Raw genomic sequence first — 22,472 nt, forward strand, 5'->3', positions numbered from 1 at the left:
TGGAGGTTGGGGTTTCAAAAATGGGTCAGAGCCTGTGTTTCCTGGAATTTATTATATTTGTGGGGACAAGGCTTATTTTAAATTGCCGGATCACTGGTATGGAAGCTGCTATTTTGGCATTGTCTTCCCGAAAATATACCACGTGAATGGAGTTGCTGGAAGCAGTGAAAATACTAATGGCTTAGCGCGTAGTAAAAGAGAAAGTATAGGTGAAATTATGGGTAGTATTTTCAGTGCACTGATACCTGGAGTGGGAGTGGTTCTGAACACTCACAGAATTTGCAAATTGTCTACTATAGTGGATGTGTTGTCTACTGACACAGCTCATGGATTTCTGCTGGTCAATACCGAAATGGTTGCGATCAGATCAATGGTTTTGCAGAATCGACTTGCTCTTGATACCTTATTAGCGAAAGAGGGCGGAGGCTGCCGGATGTTGAAGGCGCAACATTGTTGCACTTATATTCCGGATAAAAGTGTACAGCTCAAAAGATATGTGAAAAACATTACTAATTTGGCAAAGGAACTCAAACCACTCGAGGTTGATAGTGCCTGGAAGAGACTGGTAGATGGTCTCTCAAATGTAGGTCATTGGCTTGCTAGCGTAGGTAAAGGCTTATTGTTCAAGGTACTGATGCCAATTGGAATTATAGGTCTCATCCTATTTTTCATATTTGTCTGCTGCAAATGTCGTAAGCACACCAGAAAGCATGAAGTGAATGCAAGAGGAGTGAAACGGAGTGTGGATGAGCTTGAATTAGAAGAGATGAATAATCAGATCTATAAAAAGGTGAAGAATTCTCACCCTACCAAAACTGAAAGAGAAAAGCTAGAGCGAATGTTGGAAGAGATAGAGCTGTATAAAGTGTGAAAGAAAGTTGGCATCTGGTTCCATTTATTTTGTGATGATAGTAAATATCATCAAAGAGGGGATTGATGAAGCAAAGCTTCGCATATTTTGCGACTTGCTGTATTCATGAACCTCGTCTGTGTGTAACAAAGTAATAATTGTATGTCTTACTAATGTTTATTTTATGTTAAACGAGGTTTCCCGATGCTTGCATATGTGTTTTACTAAAATAATTTACTCGAGTCATTTAAAATGTCTGCCGCTTGTATTTAGTTACTGCGCATGCGTCAGCCACACTCACGTGTCCTGACGTGTCTGCAGAGTTGGAGGGAAAATTATGCGCATGCGTAATACATAGCTTTGCCGATAACGTGGTACTGCTCGTGCCACTGCTCTTGTGACTGTTGATATGTAGCTAACATTTAGACTGCATAAGTATATTTCTTAGTGATAAGTTGAAAGTACAAACCCTGTGATGGGTTTTCATAATGTTATTTTTATGTATTAATTTGTTTTCGCTTACTTTTCATGTACCGCGGGGAATGGGGGTCTGACGGCACCAAAAGCCATCTTGGAGGTCCCTTCTACGCATGTGCGACTTTCTGGGGCACCGACAACCTTGGCTGATGGAACACCGCCAGTTGGCAGTGATGGGCAAGATGCTCCTGAGAACTGACCTGCGAACTCGGCTGGACGAAATCATGTGTCCCTGTTCCTCTACATTGTACAATTGTCATTGTATTTGCGCAGTTTCTCATGGGAACCCCAATCTCGCTAGGCGGTACCCAGATATGTAAATGAAGCATCCAAATAGTGTGTTATGATTGGTGTGTTACCCAAATCCTACCTTTGGACCAATCGAAATTGGGGATTCTGACACTTTGCAACATTTGGGGGGTGGTACCCTGTCCCAAAAGAGTATATCTACCCTGGGTTCACCTAGGGAATTTGTCCGACTTGTCTGGTTTAGCTGACCTGTCACTGACCCATCGCACTCAATAGGTGACTGAAGATACAGAGCGCTGCGGAGCACTCTGTCCGAAATTGACCATAGACTAAGGTTTTACTGAACCTTAAAGTGCTGGCGAAGCACTTTGCTGGGAGTTCGCTGACCCAATCGGGGTCTTGATCGATAGCTGCAGAGAGGGTGGAGCGCAGGCGTTGCTTCCAAACTGCGGGTGCGGTCCTGTCCTGAGCGGTCCTGTCCTGAGGGTTTGCTGTCCTGTCCTGAGGGTCCTGTCCTGATTCCTATTCCGAGGGTATCCTGTCCTGTCCTGGGTGTCCATTCTGCACCTGCTGTCCTTTGAGGGGTATCCTTCTTTGAGGGTTTCCTGTCCTTAACTGACCCGTGGCCAGGGTTTGGTTTCCACACCAGTCTAGGTAAATACTGCTCTAAATTCTTTAAAACTTGCACCTTTCTATTTTTCTGTCTTTTGCTTCAATAAAGAGACATCTTTGCACATGTTGATTTTCCATGCTTTTTTGCCGCAACTATTGAAACGTAAAGTCATTTGCATATTTTCTTAATATGTTCCCATGTTACCCTACCTTTTAGAAATCATATTTTGCATTGCAGTTTGTCATTTTCTGATATGGTCTAGAACGGCCTTACTTAAATTGTCTAAAGACTCCCTGCCCTGAATGCATAGCGTTACTTGTTGCATCTCATATTAGCGTTTCTATGATTACCCTGACTTTATTTCTCTATAGTTATGTACTTTTCATTATTTCGGTTATTGATTGCCTTATTCTTGTAAGTTTGATGCTTGATGAAAACGAACTTTAGATAAAGCTTTTAAAACTTCCAGTTGTCCGTGGTCATTTTACAACAGTATTGAAAGATATTTGAATTTGCATTTGCTGCCTTTCCTTTTACAGCTAGGCCCCATATCCGTTGAGGTCATAGGTACCCGTGTTTGTGGATGGTAAGTCGGGTACACTGAGTAATAACGGTAGGGAACAAACAAATTGGTAGTAGCCCGTGAAGTCGCCTGGTCAATGAATAGTGTGAATTGAAAGTATATGGGCCCTGAAGCCGGAAACGGCGAAATCATTGGCTGGGTGACCTCGCGCGCTCTATCAAGAGACAGTGAGTTTACTAAAAATTGTCATTACCACTCCAATCACAACAGCCGAAGCTGAACGATGATTTTCAGCCTTAAAGCGCATTAAGACATTCCTCAGGAACACCATGCTAGAGGAAAGACTCAATGCTTTGGCGATGCTCTCTGTAGAGAGCAAGCTAGTCCAAAAAATACCGGACTTCAACATGCAAGTAATTGACAAGTTCGCTACACTGAAAGAGAGACGTGCAGATTTCATTTACAAAAAGTGAATGCTGCTACTTGTTTGTTGAATAAAAAAAATACTGATTGAGGTACTCAGAAATGCATTGTTATCTCTGTTTTTAAAAGTTTTCTAATGTTTGTTCCTATTTGGGGACTAAACAGATTTTAATGATCAAATGGCGTATTAAGTACATTTTGTTTCACCTAAACACTATAATCTGTGTGGAAAGACATGCGTGATAAAGTCAAATGCGTTCTAATGGAAACGTGGTAAAGGTAAGGCGTGGTTCCCTATGCTTTGTGAAGGCTGTTTCCCAACTGCTGTGCAGCTTCTTCTACTCTTAGAGCTGATATTTTCATGAAAGTCTTATAGTCTGAATTCAGCACCTGAGCGTAATAGGACGGAATGTATGAAGCTCTGTGGTTATACTGAATAAGCAGCTACCTATGTTATGCCATCTATTATTGTAATAACTACACTTTCACAATTGCTTTAACGTGAAACGTGAAACGTGAAAAAGCCTTTTATTGTTCGAATATTTAAAATCATTACAATATGCTAACAATATAAACTAATTGTATAAAAACCAAATAAGTTAAATTCCCTAATTGTTACTACAGCCTAATAAAGCATAAAACATTCAGTATAGTATCATAATCTGACTATACAGTTTAAGAACAAAGTGCCTTGATTTTTAAGTGGGAGGTGTGTCCGCCTCTCCCATGCTTCCAGTCCTACAGCTTTCTTTGTATGGCTCTGCATTTGCGGACAATGCTGCGCAAATTAGTTCTATAAATTTCCCCAGCCGTGCTACTGTTTGACTTGCTGTTGAAGAAAAACACAAGTCAGAGATTTATCTGCATTGAGTGAGGCCCTGAGCTCTGCAGATTGGGGTGATCAAACGGTGCCTCTCACTGGCTAGCTTTGGGCAGCAACACAACAAATGGTACCAGGATTCCTGATGGTAATCACAAAGTCTGCATGCTGCTGATTTATCCACGCGGGCCCAACTTTGATTAAACTCAGCTATGGGTAATGCGAGGAGCCTCATGTTGTGGTAAATAAATAAATAATACCCTATTTTTGAATGTATAAATGAATAACAGATAGCTCAATAAATAAGAGTCAAGATTCGAGGTAGTAGGAGGTTGCAGGTTTATTACAGCATAAAGGGCAGGAACAGGATGGTAAGGCCCAGCAGCGCTGTCGGGGTCAGGATCGGGACAAGGGAACAACTTTTTGATAACAGTGCATGAGCATATATACATAACGCAAACACATAGCATTACATTGCAATAGGCGTAGCAGTGGGTGGAGCAGAAGGTGTGACGCGTAGCAGTCGCGAAAGATAAGGGTGAAAAGAGGTGTAACAGGGCGTATACATAGACATGTGATGCAAACGTAACAGAATATGTCATGAATAGGGCGGAAAACCATGGAGGGGGCTACCTAAGGAGCCGGGACCTCTAACCTGATGGTGCGCGCAAACTAGCAATGACGTATCACTAGGAGAAGCTGGGGGCTATGAACTCTGTGCTAGGAGCAGAGACTGAAGTCTGGAGAGTCAGGGCGACATGTACCTAAACAGTATCTAGTATCTGATGTTTAGAGAACATGTTGATATAAACTAGAAGTCAGGAGGGGAAAGGCTAACTTGATTCTAAGACTGGACCATGCATTATTCTACATGTAGTGCGTGATGAAGAATATTAAATGACCATTAATACAGTATTTCTCTAACGTGGAGACGTGAAGGCTAGACAATGACGGAAACTATTGATGCGATTCAGTAATTTAGGAATGCAGAGAAGGAGGACTGAACTGATAACTGGAATCATAACATATTTTTGGCAGACTCAAAGGCAGAGCCAGCCTGAACCGGGCACTGTGAGGCAGGAAGTAAGTGAAGGGTCGAGGATACAGGTGGGGGCTGTATCGCTCCTCAGCGAGGTTTCAGGAGACAGGAGCTGAATCTGGTGTCCAGGCCCTTTTGAGGCCTAGAGACGGGGACTTTATAATGGAATAACGTGCATACTGAGAAACGTGGCAACGTAGCTTTACATAGGCCTGATATTCGTAGTATTCACGAGAACTGGAAACTGGCATACTAGAGGTGGACACAACTATAATTGTGTCTTGAATCGAACATGGGGAATACATATGCATATTAATCATGCACACATAACATATGATGGATGACACGTAGTGATACAGAACATGGCAAAATTTACTTTTCCACATTCCCTCCTTGTCACTACGTTTCCATCAGGAAACATCAATATTCATGATACCATCTATCATTTCATACAGTATCATTTGCTCGTCTCGAATTATCCTGGAACGGGATTTAGAACGGGGCTTGGGACTAGGAATACAAGAGGTAGCACAAATGCCGCAAATCGCAGGGCCACATTGTATACAGAGACAGCAGCTGAATATGATCGCTACTGCAATACCTAGGAAGGACAATATTTTCCATCCCCAGGCGGAAATTATATTCCAGAACCAACCGGACCATGTCCAGGTGCCTGGATCTTGGTGTAACAGATGGGCAATTTTATGGAGTCTGGTTATAGCTGAATAAACAGACGGCGCGTTATTTGGAATAAAAATGCAGCAACTAGATCCGATGACTCTACAGGCCCCGCCCCTATCGGCCAGTATGACGTCAAGGACGAGACGATTCTGTAAAACGACAAATCTCATAGCAGATTGCTCTTCAGTTAAGTTACCTAGAGCAGAGGCAGTCTCATTTACTACAGCTTCGAGGGTTCTGGTTAACCTACGGATTAGCTTACTATTCTGGATAGGTCCTATAAAGAAAAAGAAACCTCTGTTGAAATCTGTATACTGTTCTAGGGTAGTTTCAGTATAATCGACAATTGGGGACTCCCTTCTATGTCTAATGTGTACTAGATGTGTGTTTCTATGATAATCAGATGGGGCTAGGAAAACTGGTGGCAGTAGGAAGGCAATGTAACAGGTTCCCTCCCAATCGAGGGGCAGACGAACATATGCAGTTTGACCACAAATAAAATAAGAATGACGTGAAGCTTTGAAAATGGATTTCCCACTGTCACTATACTTGACAATAGTAGTACAATCACTATGTCCTACATGTACGGAACCATTATTTCGGACACATAATTCACCTCTGACTGGCAGTACTGAAATAGCAGGTAAGTCTGGAGTGGAATCAGACTGAACATTCAGGACCATGAAATTCGAAGAATAGTTACCTAAATTATACACTTCATTTTCTAGATCTAAACCTGTTCTGTGGGGGAGACCTTGCTTGTCTGGAAAACATGTATTGTTAAGAAAAGACATATCTGTTGAGGATGACGTTAACGTGGACCATGCTCCACACGAACCATTATGTGAGAATGGATAAGGAAAAAGTGGCAGAACTCCCTTCGGTGTCTGGAAAGGGGGGAGTCGACCACACACCCAACAATTAGTGGCATTGCTGGTCTGGTGTGAGTAATGTAACATGCGGATAAAGGAATTATTTCGCATAGCGAGGCGGTAAGAGAGTTCATGAGGAGGCAGATCACTAAACGTGTGCTCTACTGTAGCATTAGCAGACATATTTACATGAGAAACTGGAAAGTACAGGTAAAACGCATAACTGGTGCAGGAAATCATAATACTGAGAAATAATATGAAACATAGAAAAATGATACATCGGATTGAGTTTTGACTAACTCTCTCACTATGGGGGTCTATTTTATACATGTCAGAAACAGTCTAACCGTTTCACCTAGGGGAGGACTTAGACAATCAAACTGGCTGACTTATTTTACTAGACCTTAACTTGAGTTTATACTCCTGTTGCGGAGTTTTCTCTAACAGGGGGGGTGTAGTAACATTGTCATTTGCGGGACAGTCCTTGAGAACAATGCTTTGGCAATCCTTCAAATCCTGGGAAATGTTCTTTGGGACGGGTTTCAGTCCATTAAACTGTTTTACATGAGAAAGGTGCACCCAGCCTTTGCGACCTTCCAACTTCACGGCTGTACGGGTGGTGAGGAGGACCTGTCGGGGCTCTTTCCAGCGAGGCTCCAACGGACTTGATCTGTCAAAATTCCTCACCAACACCATGGATCCTGGAACGATTTCATGCGGTGCCACCTCGGTATTGTCTGGAAATGCGGCGGCAACCTGTGAACGACATGAGTTGAGGGCAGACATCAAGGAAGCTAGGTAATCTGTCAGCATATTACTTGAAACATCGGTAATACTTCGGGGTCTAGGAGTACCCCACATGTTAGGGGGGCGGCCGAAAACGACCTCATACGGGGACAGACCTGATCTGGAATGTGCGACCATGCGCATATAAAATAAAGCAACTGGTAGAGCTACCAGCCAGTCCACACCTTTTTCTTTGCATACTTTTGCAATTCGGATTTTCAGAGTCTGATTATGTCTCTCTACGAGACCGGCTGCTTCAGGATGGCGTACACAATGAAACTTCCACTGGTACCCTAACAACAGGGAAACGTGCTTCATCAACTCAGATGAGAATGGCTGGCCGTTGTCAGAATATACGACTCTAGGGAGTCCATAGCGGGGGAAGAACTCACGAACCAACTGCTTGGCAGTGGTCGCGGCTGTGTAATCTGGGACTGGATATGCTTCTGTCCACCTGGACAAAGCGCATACAACTACAAGGACATACTTGAAACCTCGACATCGCTCCATCTGAATATAATCCATCTGGAGGACTTCAAAAGGGTGGTCAGGGGGCTGGAATCCACCTTGTTCCACCGGGACACTTTTACCTGGATTAAACTGACAACATATCATACAGGTACGGACTTTCTGCTTGGCTGCAGCTCGTAAATGCTTGTTGAACCAAATGTTCTGGATACTGTCTAACATAGCTTTTTCTCCTAAATGTGCTGGACTATGTGCTGTATTAATAATGACTTGAACCATAGAGTCGGGGAGAAACCAGGTGGCTCTACCCTTCGTTAACCATCCTTGATCTGTCTGGACCCCTCCTTGTTCGGACCATTTCTTGATTTCTTCGGGAGTAGCATGTAACTGGATATCTATGACATCTTGTGTAGGGTCCTTAACTGTCATGCATGTGGTCGGATCTGGAGTATGTGTCTGATTAACTGGAATGTCTGGAGTCTGTGCTGTAAACTTGGCTGTGCGATCTGCTAGATCATTACCTTGGGAAATAATGTCAGTAACTTTCGTATGTGCTTTACATTTCATGATAGCAATAGATGTCGGTAAATGTATGGCATCTAACAGAGCTTGAATAAGGAGACCATGCTGAATCTTGGTTCCATGAGAAGTCATGAAACCTCTCTCCTGCCAGAGCACTCCGAAGTCGTGTACAACTCCAAATGCGTAGCGTGAATCTGTGTAAACATTAACTTTCAAGTTCTTGGCGTGTATGCAGGCTTGGGTCAGAGCAACTAGCTCTGCTGCTTGAGCGGACAGGGTGTCAATGCGGTGTGTCTCAATAACTTCAGTATCAGTAGTCACTGCATACGCGGCGACTAGTTCTCCTGTACTTGTTCTCATACATGAACCATCCACATAAAGTGTCAGGTCGGGGTCTGGTAACGGAATATCTGTCAGATCTTGTCTTGGCTTTGTCGTAATGTTAACTACTTCCACACAGTCATGTGTGGCAGAATTCGGAGTAACTGATGGTAACAGTGTAGCAGGATTTAAAATGTTGCAGCGTCTGATTTCTATGTGTGGCTGGAACAGTGTCAATTCATAACCTGTTAAACGTGCAATTGTCAAGTGCTGAGTCTGTGTTCGGTTTAAAAGAACTTCCACGGAATGTGGAACGTGTACTGTCAAGGAGTGTCCTAAGACTATGGAATCACTTTGTCTGATAGCTAGGGCTGCGGCTGCAACTGACTTGAGGCACGCAGGCAGAGCCTGGGCTACAGGATCTAATGTGCTCGAAAAATAAGCACAGGGCTTGTATTGTCCTGCTTGATCTTGTGTGAGAACAGATAATGCTGTACCTTCGCGTTCAGTGACGAAAAGTGTAAAAGGCTTACTGTAGTTCGGTGTCGCTAGAACTGGAGCTTGGCATAGGGCTTTCTTTAACTCATTGAAACTAAGTGTATGTTCAGATGTCCAAGGGAGGACAGTCGGTATGGCTGCCTCCTGTGTCGTTAACTGTATCAGTGGCTTGGCTAGAAATGCATACTGGGGAATCCATTGTCTGCAGTAAGAAGTAAGGCCAATAAAAGCACGTACCTCCTTCTGGGTCTTGGGCTGAGGAAGACTCGCTATTAACTGGATACGGTCTGGTGTCAACTGCCTACCCCTCTTGGACAGTAAGTGTCCTAAGTAGACCACTTGCTGGACACAGAATTGAAGCTTAGAAGGGGACACCTTGTGCCCCATCTCGGCTAGGAAATACAAGACTGTAAGGGATGCTCGCTCGCAAGCACGTTCAGAACGGGCTGTGATCAGGAGATCATCGACATACTGGAGCAGGGCAGTGTCAGTTGGCATGTGAATGTTGTCTAGTTGTCTCTTGAGTGCTTGACTGTAAATACTAGGACTTTCTGTGAAACCTTGAGGAGCGCGTGTGAACATATAGCTCCTTCCATTTAAACAAAATCCGAAAAGGAACTGGCTGTCTGGATGAATAGGGACACTGAAAAACGCGTTCTTGAGGTCTATGACAGTGAAGAACGTGGCTTCGGAATCAATGGCCGTTAATAGGGAAGAGATGTCTGGGACAACTGGGTACTGAGGAATAATACACTTATTAAGCTCTCGTAGGTCAATCACTAATCGATATACTGGGGGTGCATTTGGATCAGTACGTTTCATGACTGGAATGATCGGAGAATTACATACATTGGAGTCAGTTTCTACAACCACTCCTTGAGCCATGAGCTCGTCAATAATTTTGGATAAGGCTGCTACAGCCTCAGGTGGCAATCTGTACTGTCTGATTCGTGGTAACACTACACCTGGCTTGAGAGTCACACGATAGGGTGTGATTTGCATATAACCAACATCAGTTGGACCTTGCGCCCATAGATGCTGTGGAACATTAGACAGTCTTGAATCAAAATCTCGTAATACATAGTGACCCTTAAAGTCACGTAGGAACAATCGTATTCCCTCTGGGGAACAGCATATAACTGCACCTAACTCTTTCAGTGTTTTAATGCCTAATAGATTTTCTGGACATGACTTAGTAAGTAACAGATCAGTAGTGCGGGACAATGGACCTACTTCTAGAGAAACTGGCTTTGAAATCTCATTTACGATAGGTTTTCCTGAAAATCCAAGGGAAACATTTCTTGAGCCTGAGAGCGGAGCCCCTGGAACTTCGGCGTGACTAATTGTGGTCCTACTTGCCCCTGTATCAATCAAAAACTTTCTGTCTTTCCCTAATACTTGACTGTGAACATAGGGACCTTCTTGATCTACAGGTATCTCGATGAGAGGCAAGCCTACCTCCCTCTCTAGGCTGTTTCATGAATACTGCTGGTACTCTGGATACTCAGACTGTGCATACTGGTACATCTGCTGTGTAACGTGCTGTGTTGCAGCAATAGGCTGCGGAGCTGTAACTGTCTGTGGCGCATTCTGTGGCTGAGGAATCTGTGAAACTTGTTCTTGTCTAGGCGGACGTGGTCTTTCTTTAGTCTTACCAGTAGCTATGTTGTGTTTCAGAACTGCACACTCATTTATAAAATGACCTGGCTGTTTACAATAATTGCAGTTCCCTTTAACGGGAGCTGCAGGATGACTGGCTTGATTCGGACCCCTCTTCTGACTGTCTTGAGGAACAGATTGTGCAACTAGTACTTTCATCTTCGTGTCTTTCATACGTTTTCTTTCGTGTTCTTGTTCTTCTCTGATTCTATTCTGGTGGTATTGAAGCATCTGCAACATCTGGGACGGGGTATTAGCTTGCCAGGTACTTTCGACTTTCAAAACTCGATTTTTAATTTGTGGACTTGAATTCTCGACTAATTTAGTAACAAAAAGGTGAGGGTATGACTCACTACTCATCTTGAGGCCACTGTTGATGCTAAAACATTTTTCAAATCTAGAATAAAAATCACTAATATCTTCGTCTTGTTTCTGTTTACAGGCTGAGATTGCATCCCAGTCTTCTTTTCTAGTTGTCAATAATCTGGGTAAAACTTGTATTAATAATTCCGGTAATTCTTTACATTTATCTCCAAGACCGGTACCTGGTACTCGTGCCTTATCTTCAGCTTCTAGAACTGCCCAATCGATCTTTTTCTCTCCCACCTCCCATTCTTTTTCCTTGAGCTTTTCATACACCCCTGCGGGCAGCAGAACCTTTAACATTTTAATTATATCTGGATACGTGTATTCTCCCATACGGAGCATGTCTTTTAATTCTCTATGGAACCCTGCTGGATCTTTATCATGACAGGGAATTAATTTCTTCATCTCCAGAAGTTCCATCTTTGTGATCGGAGTGTATACAAACACTCGCTGCATTTCGCCACCCGTTCCTCTAACTGGGTGGACTTCTCGTAACGGATTCTGTCTCTCCATGTAAAATGGTTTACTTTCTGGAGGTGAGACATGAACAAAATGCGGGTTCAGAAACGTTCTATATTTGTGGCGCTGTTCTAGAATGATACTAATTAAATCGGTACCTAGACCTCTCCATCTATACTGGAGTAACTCGTTCAGGATATCATGTAACGGACCTGGATCAGAGTGTTGACCCTCATACAAAGTAATGAGGTGCTGAATCATATACATACCCACCAGTCGTTGTTCGGCTGGGGGCATTTTCAGAAACATTTGTGCCACTATTTCGTCTGGAAAAGTGGTAGAATCAGTAATCCATCGGACTGCTGATCGGGCTAGTTCTTGTTCATGCATGGTACTTAACTCACTGTAACCGATTCGTGATTTCAGAATGTGATCGGTAGCTTGAAACACTTGTTCTAGTGAACCTTGTTCTGGTGCTGGAGAATGAAAAATAGACTTGTGTTCTAGGCGTAAATGGCGATCTGGAAATCTAGATTTTCCTACATACGCTATTCTGTCGGGATTCTCGTCCTCAACCTCTTCCGGATCAGAGTTACTTTCTTTCTCGCTTACTTGTGCTGCTTTACGCTGTTCGTGTAACTTTATTATTTCTTTACGGATTTTCTTGTACATACTCTCCATAGCACCGACGGTCTTGTGCTTACCCTCGGCTATATTATCACTCCACCTTGTCAGGGTTCTCATTTCAGCCGGATATTTAGACGGGTAATCTTGTTCTCTTATTAGACAATTGATCAGAAACTTTAATATCATGAGCTGGATCTCGGCTTTCCTTTGAGACATGGCCTCGCTAATGCTTTCTGGATCATCCCCTGTACGGATGAAACGATATATTCTGTCTAGATCTTCTTTCATATTCGGTAAGGTGACTAGATACTCGGCCACCTTTCTTACGCGGAATGAATATAAAACCATATTATCCTCGCCTGGGACTGGATCATAGCCGCATTCGGCAAGGGATTTTCTTATTTCTGCTACAGTCTGATGTCTGGGCGTACGCTGTGACGCTTGTGCATGTAATTCGGCTGTCGTTAAACGCTTGTGTGGCGGCGGGGTTTGAGGAGTACCTCCCCCTGCGGCCCCTAAACTAGAGTCGTCTACTGAGGCTCTTCGTCCTGGCAGAGTGGGAAATGGAAATGCAGGCTGGACTTGTATGGCGGGCTGGACCGGGGGGACCGTAGCAGGTACTCCGGTGTCTGGAGGAGCGGGAAGTGCCTGATTTACAGGGACTGGCGGAGCGCGAACAGGATTTGCATATTCTGGGACTGTGTCGTCCAAATAGGACGAAATAAAAATATCAGCTGCGGTCTGTTTGTGACGTAGCTTGGTCGGAACTAATGGTGGCGGGAAATTACTGGATGCCTCTGGGGTCGCTTTTGGCAAGCCCTCGGCAAGGAGAGGATACATACCCCTAATAAGGGCATGCCTCTGTCTGTCTGACTGTTCGGCTTTGACTTGTTCACCTATCTCGATTAGTTCTTTTTCTTGTGCTCGTTCTAAGGATTCTCTACTTAATTCTGACTTTCTGATTTCCTTTTCAGTTCTTTTATGAGCTTCTTTGCGCCATAACTCGATGGCATCTTTCTGTGACTGTCTGGCTTTCTTTTTCCATAATGCCTCTTCTACTCGCATGATGCACTCGGCATCCCATGTGCCCGATACGGGCCATCTATACTTTTCTTCTAACTGTTTGGTATACTCTACCCATAAATCTAGATACAATATGGCGCTTATGCCATGCTTCTGATACATAAAATGACCTGGACTGTCCCTAGGCGGAACTGGAACTGCTGCTTCCAGCAGACCCTTTCTGGTTTTTAACTGACGTAATTTCGAAAAGAGCGGCATGACTGAACTATAATCTAGACACAATACAATACACAATAAACACGATACTTATTCCCCATTCATACCACGACATTAAAATACATGAAGAACATTTAAAAATAACAGTTCGAACAGAATACTACCTGGAATACGGAACACAGAATACATGAATTTTCTCGAGAACAGAACTGACTAGAACAGGAACTAGATGCACTGCTGAAACAGTACGAAACTTACCGGTCTCATAAAGAGACACGTCAGGACCCGCATCCACCGAAGTGGACACTTCGTTTGTGGGTCTGTGTACCACCAACCCACGGACCAGAGTCAATTAGATTGACCCTGTCTAGATACCACCCCAGTAACGGTACTCACCGGGCAGCAAGAACGGAAGGCCTCAGACTGGACTGGACTGCCTCGACGTCGGACGGACGAACTTCGGACTTCTGTTACGGGTGGGCCTCCGGATACCTCGGACCTTGAACTCTCGGCTTGGGCTCTGGTCGGGACTCGCCGCGTTCCTCCACCGTCTCGTTTGGATGCTGGACCGCCTCCTCCGTCTCCTCCGTGGGCCTGAGGGATACTTGAAGCAGAAATATCTGCCGGTGCGCAGAAGAGTTCCGTCACGACTGCAGAGGGTCAGGGGGTCGGCGTGGCTTCACCGACGCGTGGGGAAAGGGCAAGTCCCTGTTCGGGCGCCATTATGTGGTAAATAAATAAATAATACCCTATTTTTGAATGTATAAATGAATAACAGATAGCTCAATAAATAAGAGTCAAGATTCGAGGTAGTAGGAGGTTGCAGGTTTATTACAGCATAAAGGGCAGGAACAGGATGGTAAGGCCCAGCAGCGCTGCCGGGGTCAGGATCGGGACAAGGGAACAACTTTTTGATAACAGTGCATGAGCATATATACATAACGCAAACACATAGCATTACATTGCAATAGGCGTAGCAGTGGGTGGAGCAGAAGGTGTGACGCGTAGCAGTCGCGAAAGATAAGGGTGAAAAGAGGTGTAACAGGGCGTATACATAGACATGTGATGCAAACGTAACAGAATATGTCATGAATAGGGCGGAAAACCATGGAGGGGGCTACCTAAGGAGCCGGGACCTCTAACCTGATGGTGCGCGCAAACTAGCAATGACGTATCACTAGGAGAAGCTGGGGGCTATGAACTCTGTGCTAGGAGCAGAGACTGAAGTCTGGAGAGTCAGGGCGACATGTACCTAAACAGTATCTAGTATCTGATGTTTAGAGAACATGTTGATATAAACTAGAAGTCAGGAGGGGAAAGGCTAACTTGATTCTAAGACTGGACCATGCATTATTCTACATGTAGTGCGTGATGAAGAATATTAAATGACCATTAATACAGTATTTCTCTAACGTGGAGACGTGAAGGCTAGACAATGACGGAAACTATTGATGCGATTCAGTAATTTAGGAATGCAGAGAAGGAGGACTGAACTGATAACTGGAATCATAACATATTTTTGGCAGACTCAAAGGCAGAGCCAGCCTGAACCGGGCACTGTGAGGCAGGAAGTAAGTGAAGGGTCGAGGATACAGGTGGGGGCTGTATCGCTCCTCAGCGAGGTTTCAGGAGACAGGAGCTGAATCTGGTGTCCAGGCCCTTTTGAGGCCTAGAGACGGGGACTTTATAATGGAATAACGTGCATACTGAGAAACGTGGCAACGTAGCTTTACATAGGCCTGATATTCGTAGTATTCACGAGAACTGGAAACTGGCATACTAGAGGTGGACACAACTATAATTGTGTCTTGAATCGAACATGGGGAATACATATGCATATTAATCATGCACACATAACATATGATGGATGACACGTAGTGACACAGAACATGGCAAAATTTACTTTTCCACATTGTAAGTGACCTTTTTTCGGGTTTGGACGGATAGTGCTTGCTCAAGATAAGGCTGTGCGTTTCCCACTTTATAAGAGGCATCCAATGTAGAAAAGTTTGTATGGTGATGCAGGCTATCGAGATCTCTTGCGAAGGATATATACTTGACCTGTCTGTTCACTGCTCTTTTCCATGCAACTATTGGAATATTAGCTTTGAACAGGTTTTGCACCTCTATTTCTAGCAGATGACTGGCTACTGTCAGTTTCGCTTGCTATGGGGATCCGCTTTCTTCGAAGATTGTTTTAATTTGCGCTTTCAAGGCTGTTGCTGGAGCTCTCAAAGTGCTAATATAGTATTTTATTGTGTCTCCCAGGCAGGAGATATCTGGGCGAGAAAGACCCAGCTCCAGTCTTACTCTAGCTCTCCTGGCCTGTCGTGGGATGCCCAACACTTTCTTATATACGGAAATTTGGAAACTCATGTAAAAGTTGGTAAGGGCACCAGGGAAGATTAAATGGCCATAGTTGACTGAGGGCACTACTTTTGCTTTTAGGACTTTCAAGATGGATTCCGTGGATGGGCTATGTAATTTTCTATTGAGACTTCTCAGACTGCAGATGATTCCTGCCCCTTTATTACTTAGATGTTTCAAATGAGCTGTTGTTTTTGCCCCTTCCATGAGCCTGAGACCCAGATAGTAATAATTTTTGCAAGATCTGATTTGCTGGTCACCTAAGCGCCATTGAGCTGTTTGCTTTCGATGGTATTTCCCAAAGATAAGGATCTTGGTCTTCTCCTGGTTTACCAATAAATTATTCTTTTGATTAAACCTGTGTAGCGCTTCTAAGGCTTTCTGTAAGCCTATCCTGGTGTGATCCAAAATTACAAGATCGTCAGCCTATTGAAGGATTTGAAGCCGCACATTCCCCAACTTTGGAATGACTAAATTTGCCCCCTCCAGTGCTTGACCCAGGTCGGATGTGTAGATGTTAAAAAGTAAAGGTGCAAGAACGCACGCTTGTTTAAGGCCGTTATTTGTTGGAACCTTAGTGGGCAGTGAAGTTTGACTGGTCTTAATCCGTACCCAGGTCCCGTCGTATAGAGTCCTTATCGCCTTTAGCAACTTTTGGGGGATGCCCCAATTGGTGAGTTTTCTCCACAATATGCACGATCCACTGGGTCAAATGCTGCACTATAATCTACAAAACAGCAAAACAAAGGAGGTTGAGCGGGCTGGGTCGCACGTCTGGACAGGTATCCCAGAGCTATGATGTTCTCTACTGTGGAACAATGTGGTCTGAATCCAGTTTGGAAAAATGGAAGGATGTTATGCTCCTCTGCCCAGCTTTCTAATTCCTTCAGCAACACTCTAGCATATGCCTTTGCTTCGATGTCTAGCAAAGCCACAAGCCGATAATTTTCAGGTTTTGTGAGGTCTCCTTTTTAGGTTTTGCCTAGCGAAAGCTGCGCTCTGCGCAGCTTTTCGCGCAGGCGAAATCCTGTTGAGAACTGTAGGGTGCTTTGGGTCGGCCCTCGTCATTGATTGGCTGGCTCCGTAAACGGAGCCTTGCCATTGGACGAGGGGCCTGTCCGTCAATGCCGGACCAGACACGGGGGCGTTCCTGACATTCTTTCCCTTTTGCCGACGTCACGCGACGCCGGGAACGCCCCCGAGTCTGTTCCGGCATTGCCGGCACCTCCCTTGCTCTACTGTCATCACCACAACACTGCGCCCATTTTATCCCAAGCTAAACACTCGGAGAGGCGCAGTGACCGGGTCTTTGAAGGCCGCTCTCCCAATGAAAACAAGTTTTCTCTCCGAGTCAGCACGAGCAGGAAGACGAGCAGCGCGCCTCCCAGCTGGCCTCTCGCATCAGCATCCAGAGCTGCCCTGCGCGGTGTGTAGCTTCAGTGGAGCTTCAGAGTGCAGAGTGGAGCTTCAGAGTGGAGCTTCAGAGTGGAGCTTCAGAGTGGAGCTTCAGAGTGGAGCTTCAGAGTGCAGCTTCAGAGTGGAGCTTCAGAGTGCAGAGTGGAGCTTCAGAGTGCAGATTCAGAGTGGAGCTTCAGAGTGCAGAGTGGAGCTTCAGAGTGCAGATTCAGAGTGGAGCTTCAGAGTGCAGAGTGGAGCTTCAGAGTGGAGCTTCAGAGTGCAGAGTGGAGCTTCAGAGTGCAGAGTGGAGCTTCAGAGTGGAGCTTCAGAGTGCAGAGTGGAGCTTCAGAGTGCAGAGTGGAGCTTCAGAGTGGAGCTTCAGAGTGCAGAGTGGAGCTTCAGAGTGCAGAGTGGAGCTTCAGAGTGGAGCTTCAGAGTGCAGAGTGGAGCTTCAGAGTGGAGCTTCAGAGTGCAGAGTGGAGCTTCAGAGTGGAGCTTCAGAGTGCAGAGTGGAGCTTCAGAGTGGAGCTTCAGAGTGGAGCTTCAGAGTGGAGCTTCAGAGTGGAGCTTCAGAGTGGAGCTTCAGAGTGCAGAGTGGAGCTTCAGAGTGCAGAGTGGAGCTTCAGAGTGGAGCTTCAGAGTGCAGAGTGGAGCTTCAGAGTGCAGAGTGGAGCTTCAGAGTGGAGCTTCAGAGTGGAGCTTCAGAGTGGAGCTTCAGAGTGGAGCTTCAGAGTGGAGCTTCAGAGTGGAGCTTCAGAGTGCAGAGTGGAGCTTCAGAGTGGAGCTTCAGAGTGGAGCTTCAGAGTGGAGCTTCAGAGTGGAGCTTCAGAGTGGAGCTTCAGAGTGGAGCTTCAGAGTGGAGCTTCAGAGTGGAGAGTGGAGCTTCAGAGTGGAGCTTCAGAGTGGAGCTTCAGAGTGGAGCTTCAGAGTGGAGCTTCAGAGTGGAGCTTCAGAGTGGAGCTTCAGAGTGCAGAGTGGAGCTTCAGAGTGCAGAGTGGAGCTTCAGAGTGCAGATTCAGAGTGGAGCTTCAGAGTGCAGAGTGGAGCTTCAGAGTGCAGATTCAGAGTGGAGCTTCAGAGTGCAGAGTGGAGCTTCAGAGTGGAGCTTCAGAGTGCAGAGTGGAGCTTCAGAGTGGAGCTTCAGAGTGCAGAGTGGAGCTTCAGAGTGGAGCTTCAGAGTGGAGCTTCAGAGTGGAGCTTCAGAGTGGAGCTTCAGAGTGGAGCTTCAGAGTGCAGAGTGGAGCTTCAGAGTGCAGAGTGGAGCTTCAGAGTGGAGCTTCAGAGTGGAGCTTCAGAGTGGAGCTTCAGAGTGGAGCTTCAGAGTGGAGCTTCAGAGTGGAGAGTGGAGCTTCAGAGTGGAGCTTCAGAGTGGAGAGTGGAGCTTCAGAGTGGAGCTTCAGAGTGGAGCTTCAGAGTGGAGCTTCAGAGTGGAGCTTCAGAGTGCAGAGTGGAGCTTCAGAGTGCAGAGTGGAGCTTCAGAGTGCAGATTCAGAGTGGAGCTTCAGAGTGCAGAGTGGAGCTTCAGAGTGCAGATTCAGAGTGGAGCTTCAGAGTGCAGAGTGGAGCTTCAGAGTGGAGCTTCAGAGTGCAGAGTGGAGCTTCAGAGTGGAGCTTCAGAGTGCAGAGTGGAGCTTCAGAGTGGAGCTTCAGAGTGGAGCTTCAGAGTGGAGCTTCAGAGTGGAGCTTCAGAGTGGAGCTTCAGAGTGGAGCTTCAGAGTGCAGAGTGGAGCTTCAGAGTGCAGAGTGGAGCTTCAGAGTGGAGCTTCAGAGTGGAGCTTCAGAGTGGAGCTTCAGAGTGGAGCTTCAGAGTGGAGCTTCAGAGTGGAGCTTCAGAGTGCAGAGTGGAGCTTCAGAGTGCAGAGTGGAGCTTCAGAGTGGAGCTTCAGAGTGCAGAGTGGAGCTTCAGAGTGCAGAGTGGAGCTTCAGAGTGCAGATTCAGAGTGGAGCTTCAGAGTGCAGAGTGGAGCTTCAGAGTGGAGCTTCAGAGTGCAGAGTGGAGCTTCAGAGTGCAGAGTGGAGCTTCAGAGTGGAGCTTCAGAGTGCAGAGTGGAGCTTCAGAGTGCAGAGTGGAGCTTCAGAGTGGAGCTTCAGAGTGCAGAGTGGAGCTTCAGAGTGCAGAGTGGAGCTTCAGAGTGGAGCTTCAGAGTGCAGAGTGGAGCTTCAGAGTGGAGCTTCAGAGTGCAGAGTGGAGCTTCAGAGTGGAGCTTCAGAGTGCAGAGTGGAGCTTCAGAGTGGAGCTTCAGAGTGGAGCTTCAGAGTGGAGCTTCAGAGTGGAGCTTCAGAGTGGAGCTTCAGAGTGGAGCTTCAGAGTGCAGAGTGGAGCTTCAGAGTGCAGAGTGGAGCTTCAGAGTGGAGCTTCAGAGTGCAGAGTGGAGCTTCAGAGTGCAGAGTGGAGCTTCAGAGTGGAGCTTCAGAGTGGAGCTTCAGAGTGGAGCTTCAGAGTGGAGCTTCAGAGTGGAGCTTCAGAGTGGAGCTTCAGAGTGGAGCTTCAGAGTGCAGAGTGGAGCTTCAGAGTGGAGCTTCAGAGTGGAGCTTCAGAGTGGAGCTTCAGAGTGGAGCTTCAGAGTGGAGCTTCAGAGTGGAGAGTGGAGCTTCAGAGTGGAGCTTCAGAGTGGAGCTTCAGAGTGGAGCTTCAGAGTGGAGCTTCAGAGTGGAGCTTCAGAGTGGAGCTTCAGAGTGCAGAGTGGAGCTTCAGAGTGCAGAGTGGAGCTTCAGAGTGCAGATTCAGAGTGGAGCTTCAGAGTGCAGAGTGGAGCTTCAGAGTGCAGATTCAGAGTGGAGCTTCAGAGTGCAGAGTGGAGCTTCAGAGTGGAGCTTCAGAGTGCAGAGTGGAGCTTCAGAGTGGAGCTTCAGAGTGCAGAGTGGAGCTTCAGAGTGGAGCTTCAGAGTGGAGCTTCAGAGTGGAGCTTCAGAGTGGAGCTTCAGAGTGGAGCTTCAGAGTGGAGCTTCAGAGTGCAGAGTGGAGCTTCAGAGTGCAGAGTGGAGCTTCAGAGTGGAGCTTCAGAGTGGAGCTTCAGAGTGGAGCTTCAGAGTGGAGCTTCAGAGTGGAGCTTCAGAGTGGAGCTTCAGAGTGCAGAGTGGAGCTTCAGAGTGCAGAGTGGAGCTTCAGAGTGGAGCTTCAGAGTGCAGAGTGGAGCTTCAGAGTGCAGAGTGGAGCTTCAGAGTGCAGATTCAGAGTGGAGCTTCAGAGTGCAGAGTGGAGCTTCAGAGTGGAGCTTCAGAGTGGAGCTTCAGAGTGGAGCTTCAGAGTGGAGCTTCAGAGTGGAGCTTCAGAGTGCAGAGTGGAGCTTCAGAGTGGAGCTTCAGAGTGGAGCTTCAGAGTGGAGCTTCAGAGTGGAGCTTCAGAGTGGAGCTTCAGAGTGGAGCTTCAGAGTGGAGCTTCAGAGTGGAGATTCAGAGTGCAGATTCAGAGTGGAGCTTCAGAGTGCAGAGTGGAGCTTCAGAGTGCAGATTCAGAGTGGAGCTTCAGAGTGCAGAGTGGAGCTTCAGAGTGGAGCTTCAGAGTGCAGAGTGGAGCTTCAGAGTGCAGAGTGGAGCTTCAGAGTGGAGCTTCAGAGTGCAGAGTGGAGCTTCAGAGTGGAGCTTCAGAGTGCAGAGTGGAGCTTCAGAGTGGAGCTTCAGAGTGGAGCTTCAGAGTGGAGCTTCAGAGTGGAGCTTCAGAGTGCAGAGTGGAGCTTCAGAGTGGAGCTTCAGAGTGGAGCTTCAGAGTGGAGCTTCAGAGTGGAGCTTCAGAGTGGAGCTGCAGAGTGCAGAGTGGAGCTTCAGAGTGGAGCTTCAGAGTGGAGCTTCAGAGTGGAGCTGCAGAGTGCAGAGTGGAGCTTCAGAGTGCAGATTCAGAGTGGAGCTTCAGAGTGCAGAGTGGAGCTTCAGAGTGGAGCTTCAGAGTGCAGAGTGGAGCTTCAGAGTGCAGAGTGGAGCTTCAGAGTGGAGCTTCAGAGTGCAGAGTGGAGCTTCAGAGTGGAGCTTCAGAGTGCAGAGTGGAGCTTCAGAGTGGAGCTTCAGAGTGCAGAGTGGAGCTTCAGAGTGGAGCTTCAGAGTGCAGAGTGGAGCTTCAGAGTGGAGCTTCAGAGTGGAGCTTCAGAGTGCAGAGTGGAGCTTCAGAGTGCAGATTCAGAGTGGAGCTTCAGAGTGCAGAGTGGAGCTTCAGAGTGGAGCTTCAGAGTGCAGAGTGGAGCTTCAGAGTGGAGCTTCAGAGTGGAGCTTCAGAGTGGAGCTTCAGAGTGGAGCTTCAGAGTGGAGCTTCAGAGTGGAGCTTCAGAGTGCAGCTTCAGAGTGGAGCTTCAGAGTGCAGAGTGGAGCTTCAGAGTGCAGATTCAGAGTGGAGCTTCAGAGTGCAGAGTGGAGCTTCAGAGTGGAGCTTCAGAGTGCAGAGTGGAGCTTCAGAGTGGAGCTTCAGAGTGCAGAGTGGAGCTTCAGAGTGGAGCTTCAGAGTGCAGAGTGGAGCTTCAGAGTGGAGCTTCAGAGTGGAGCTTCAGAGTGGAGCTTCAGAGTGGAGCTTCAGAGTGGAGCTTCAGAGTGGAGCTTCAGAGTGGAGCTTCAGAGTGGAGCTTCAGAGTGCAGAGTGGAGCTTCAGAGTGGAGCTTCAGAGTGGAGCTTCAGAGTGGAGCTTCAGAGTGGAGCTTCAGAGTGGAGCTTCAGAGTGGAGCTTCAGAGTGCAGATTCAGAGTGCAGATTCAGAGTGCAGAGTGGAGCTTCAGAGTGCAGAGTGGAGCTTCAGAGTGCAGAGTGGAGCTTCAGAGTGGAGCTTCAGAGTGGAGCTTCAGAGTGGAGCTTCAGAGTGGAGCTTCAGAGTGGAGCTTCAGAGTGGAGATTCAGAGTGGAGCTTCAGAGTGGAGATTCAGAGTGGAGCTTCAGAGTGCAGAGTGGAGCTGCAGATTCAGAGTGGAGCTGCAGAGTGCAGATTCAGAGTGCAGAGTGGAGCTTCAGAGTGCAGATTCAGAGTGGAGCATCAGAGTGCAGATTCAGAGTGGAGCTTCAGAGTGCAGAGTGGAGCTTCAGAGTGCAGATTCAGAGTGGAGCTTCAGAGTGCAGAGTGGAGCTTCAGAGTGCAGATTCAGAGTGGAGCTTCAGAGTGCAGAGTGGAGCTTCAGAGTGGAGCTTCAGAGTGCAGAGTGGAGCTTCAGAGTGCAGAGTGGAGCTTCAGAGTGGAGCTTCAGAGTGCAGAGTGGAGCTTCAGAGTGCAGAGTGGAGCTTCGGAGTGCAGAGTGGAGCTTCA

The sequence above is a fragment of the Lissotriton helveticus genome, chromosome 9 (assembly GCF_964261635.1).
Source record: "Lissotriton helveticus chromosome 9, aLisHel1.1, whole genome shotgun sequence".
NCBI lineage: Eukaryota > Metazoa > Chordata > Amphibia > Caudata > Salamandridae > Lissotriton > Lissotriton helveticus.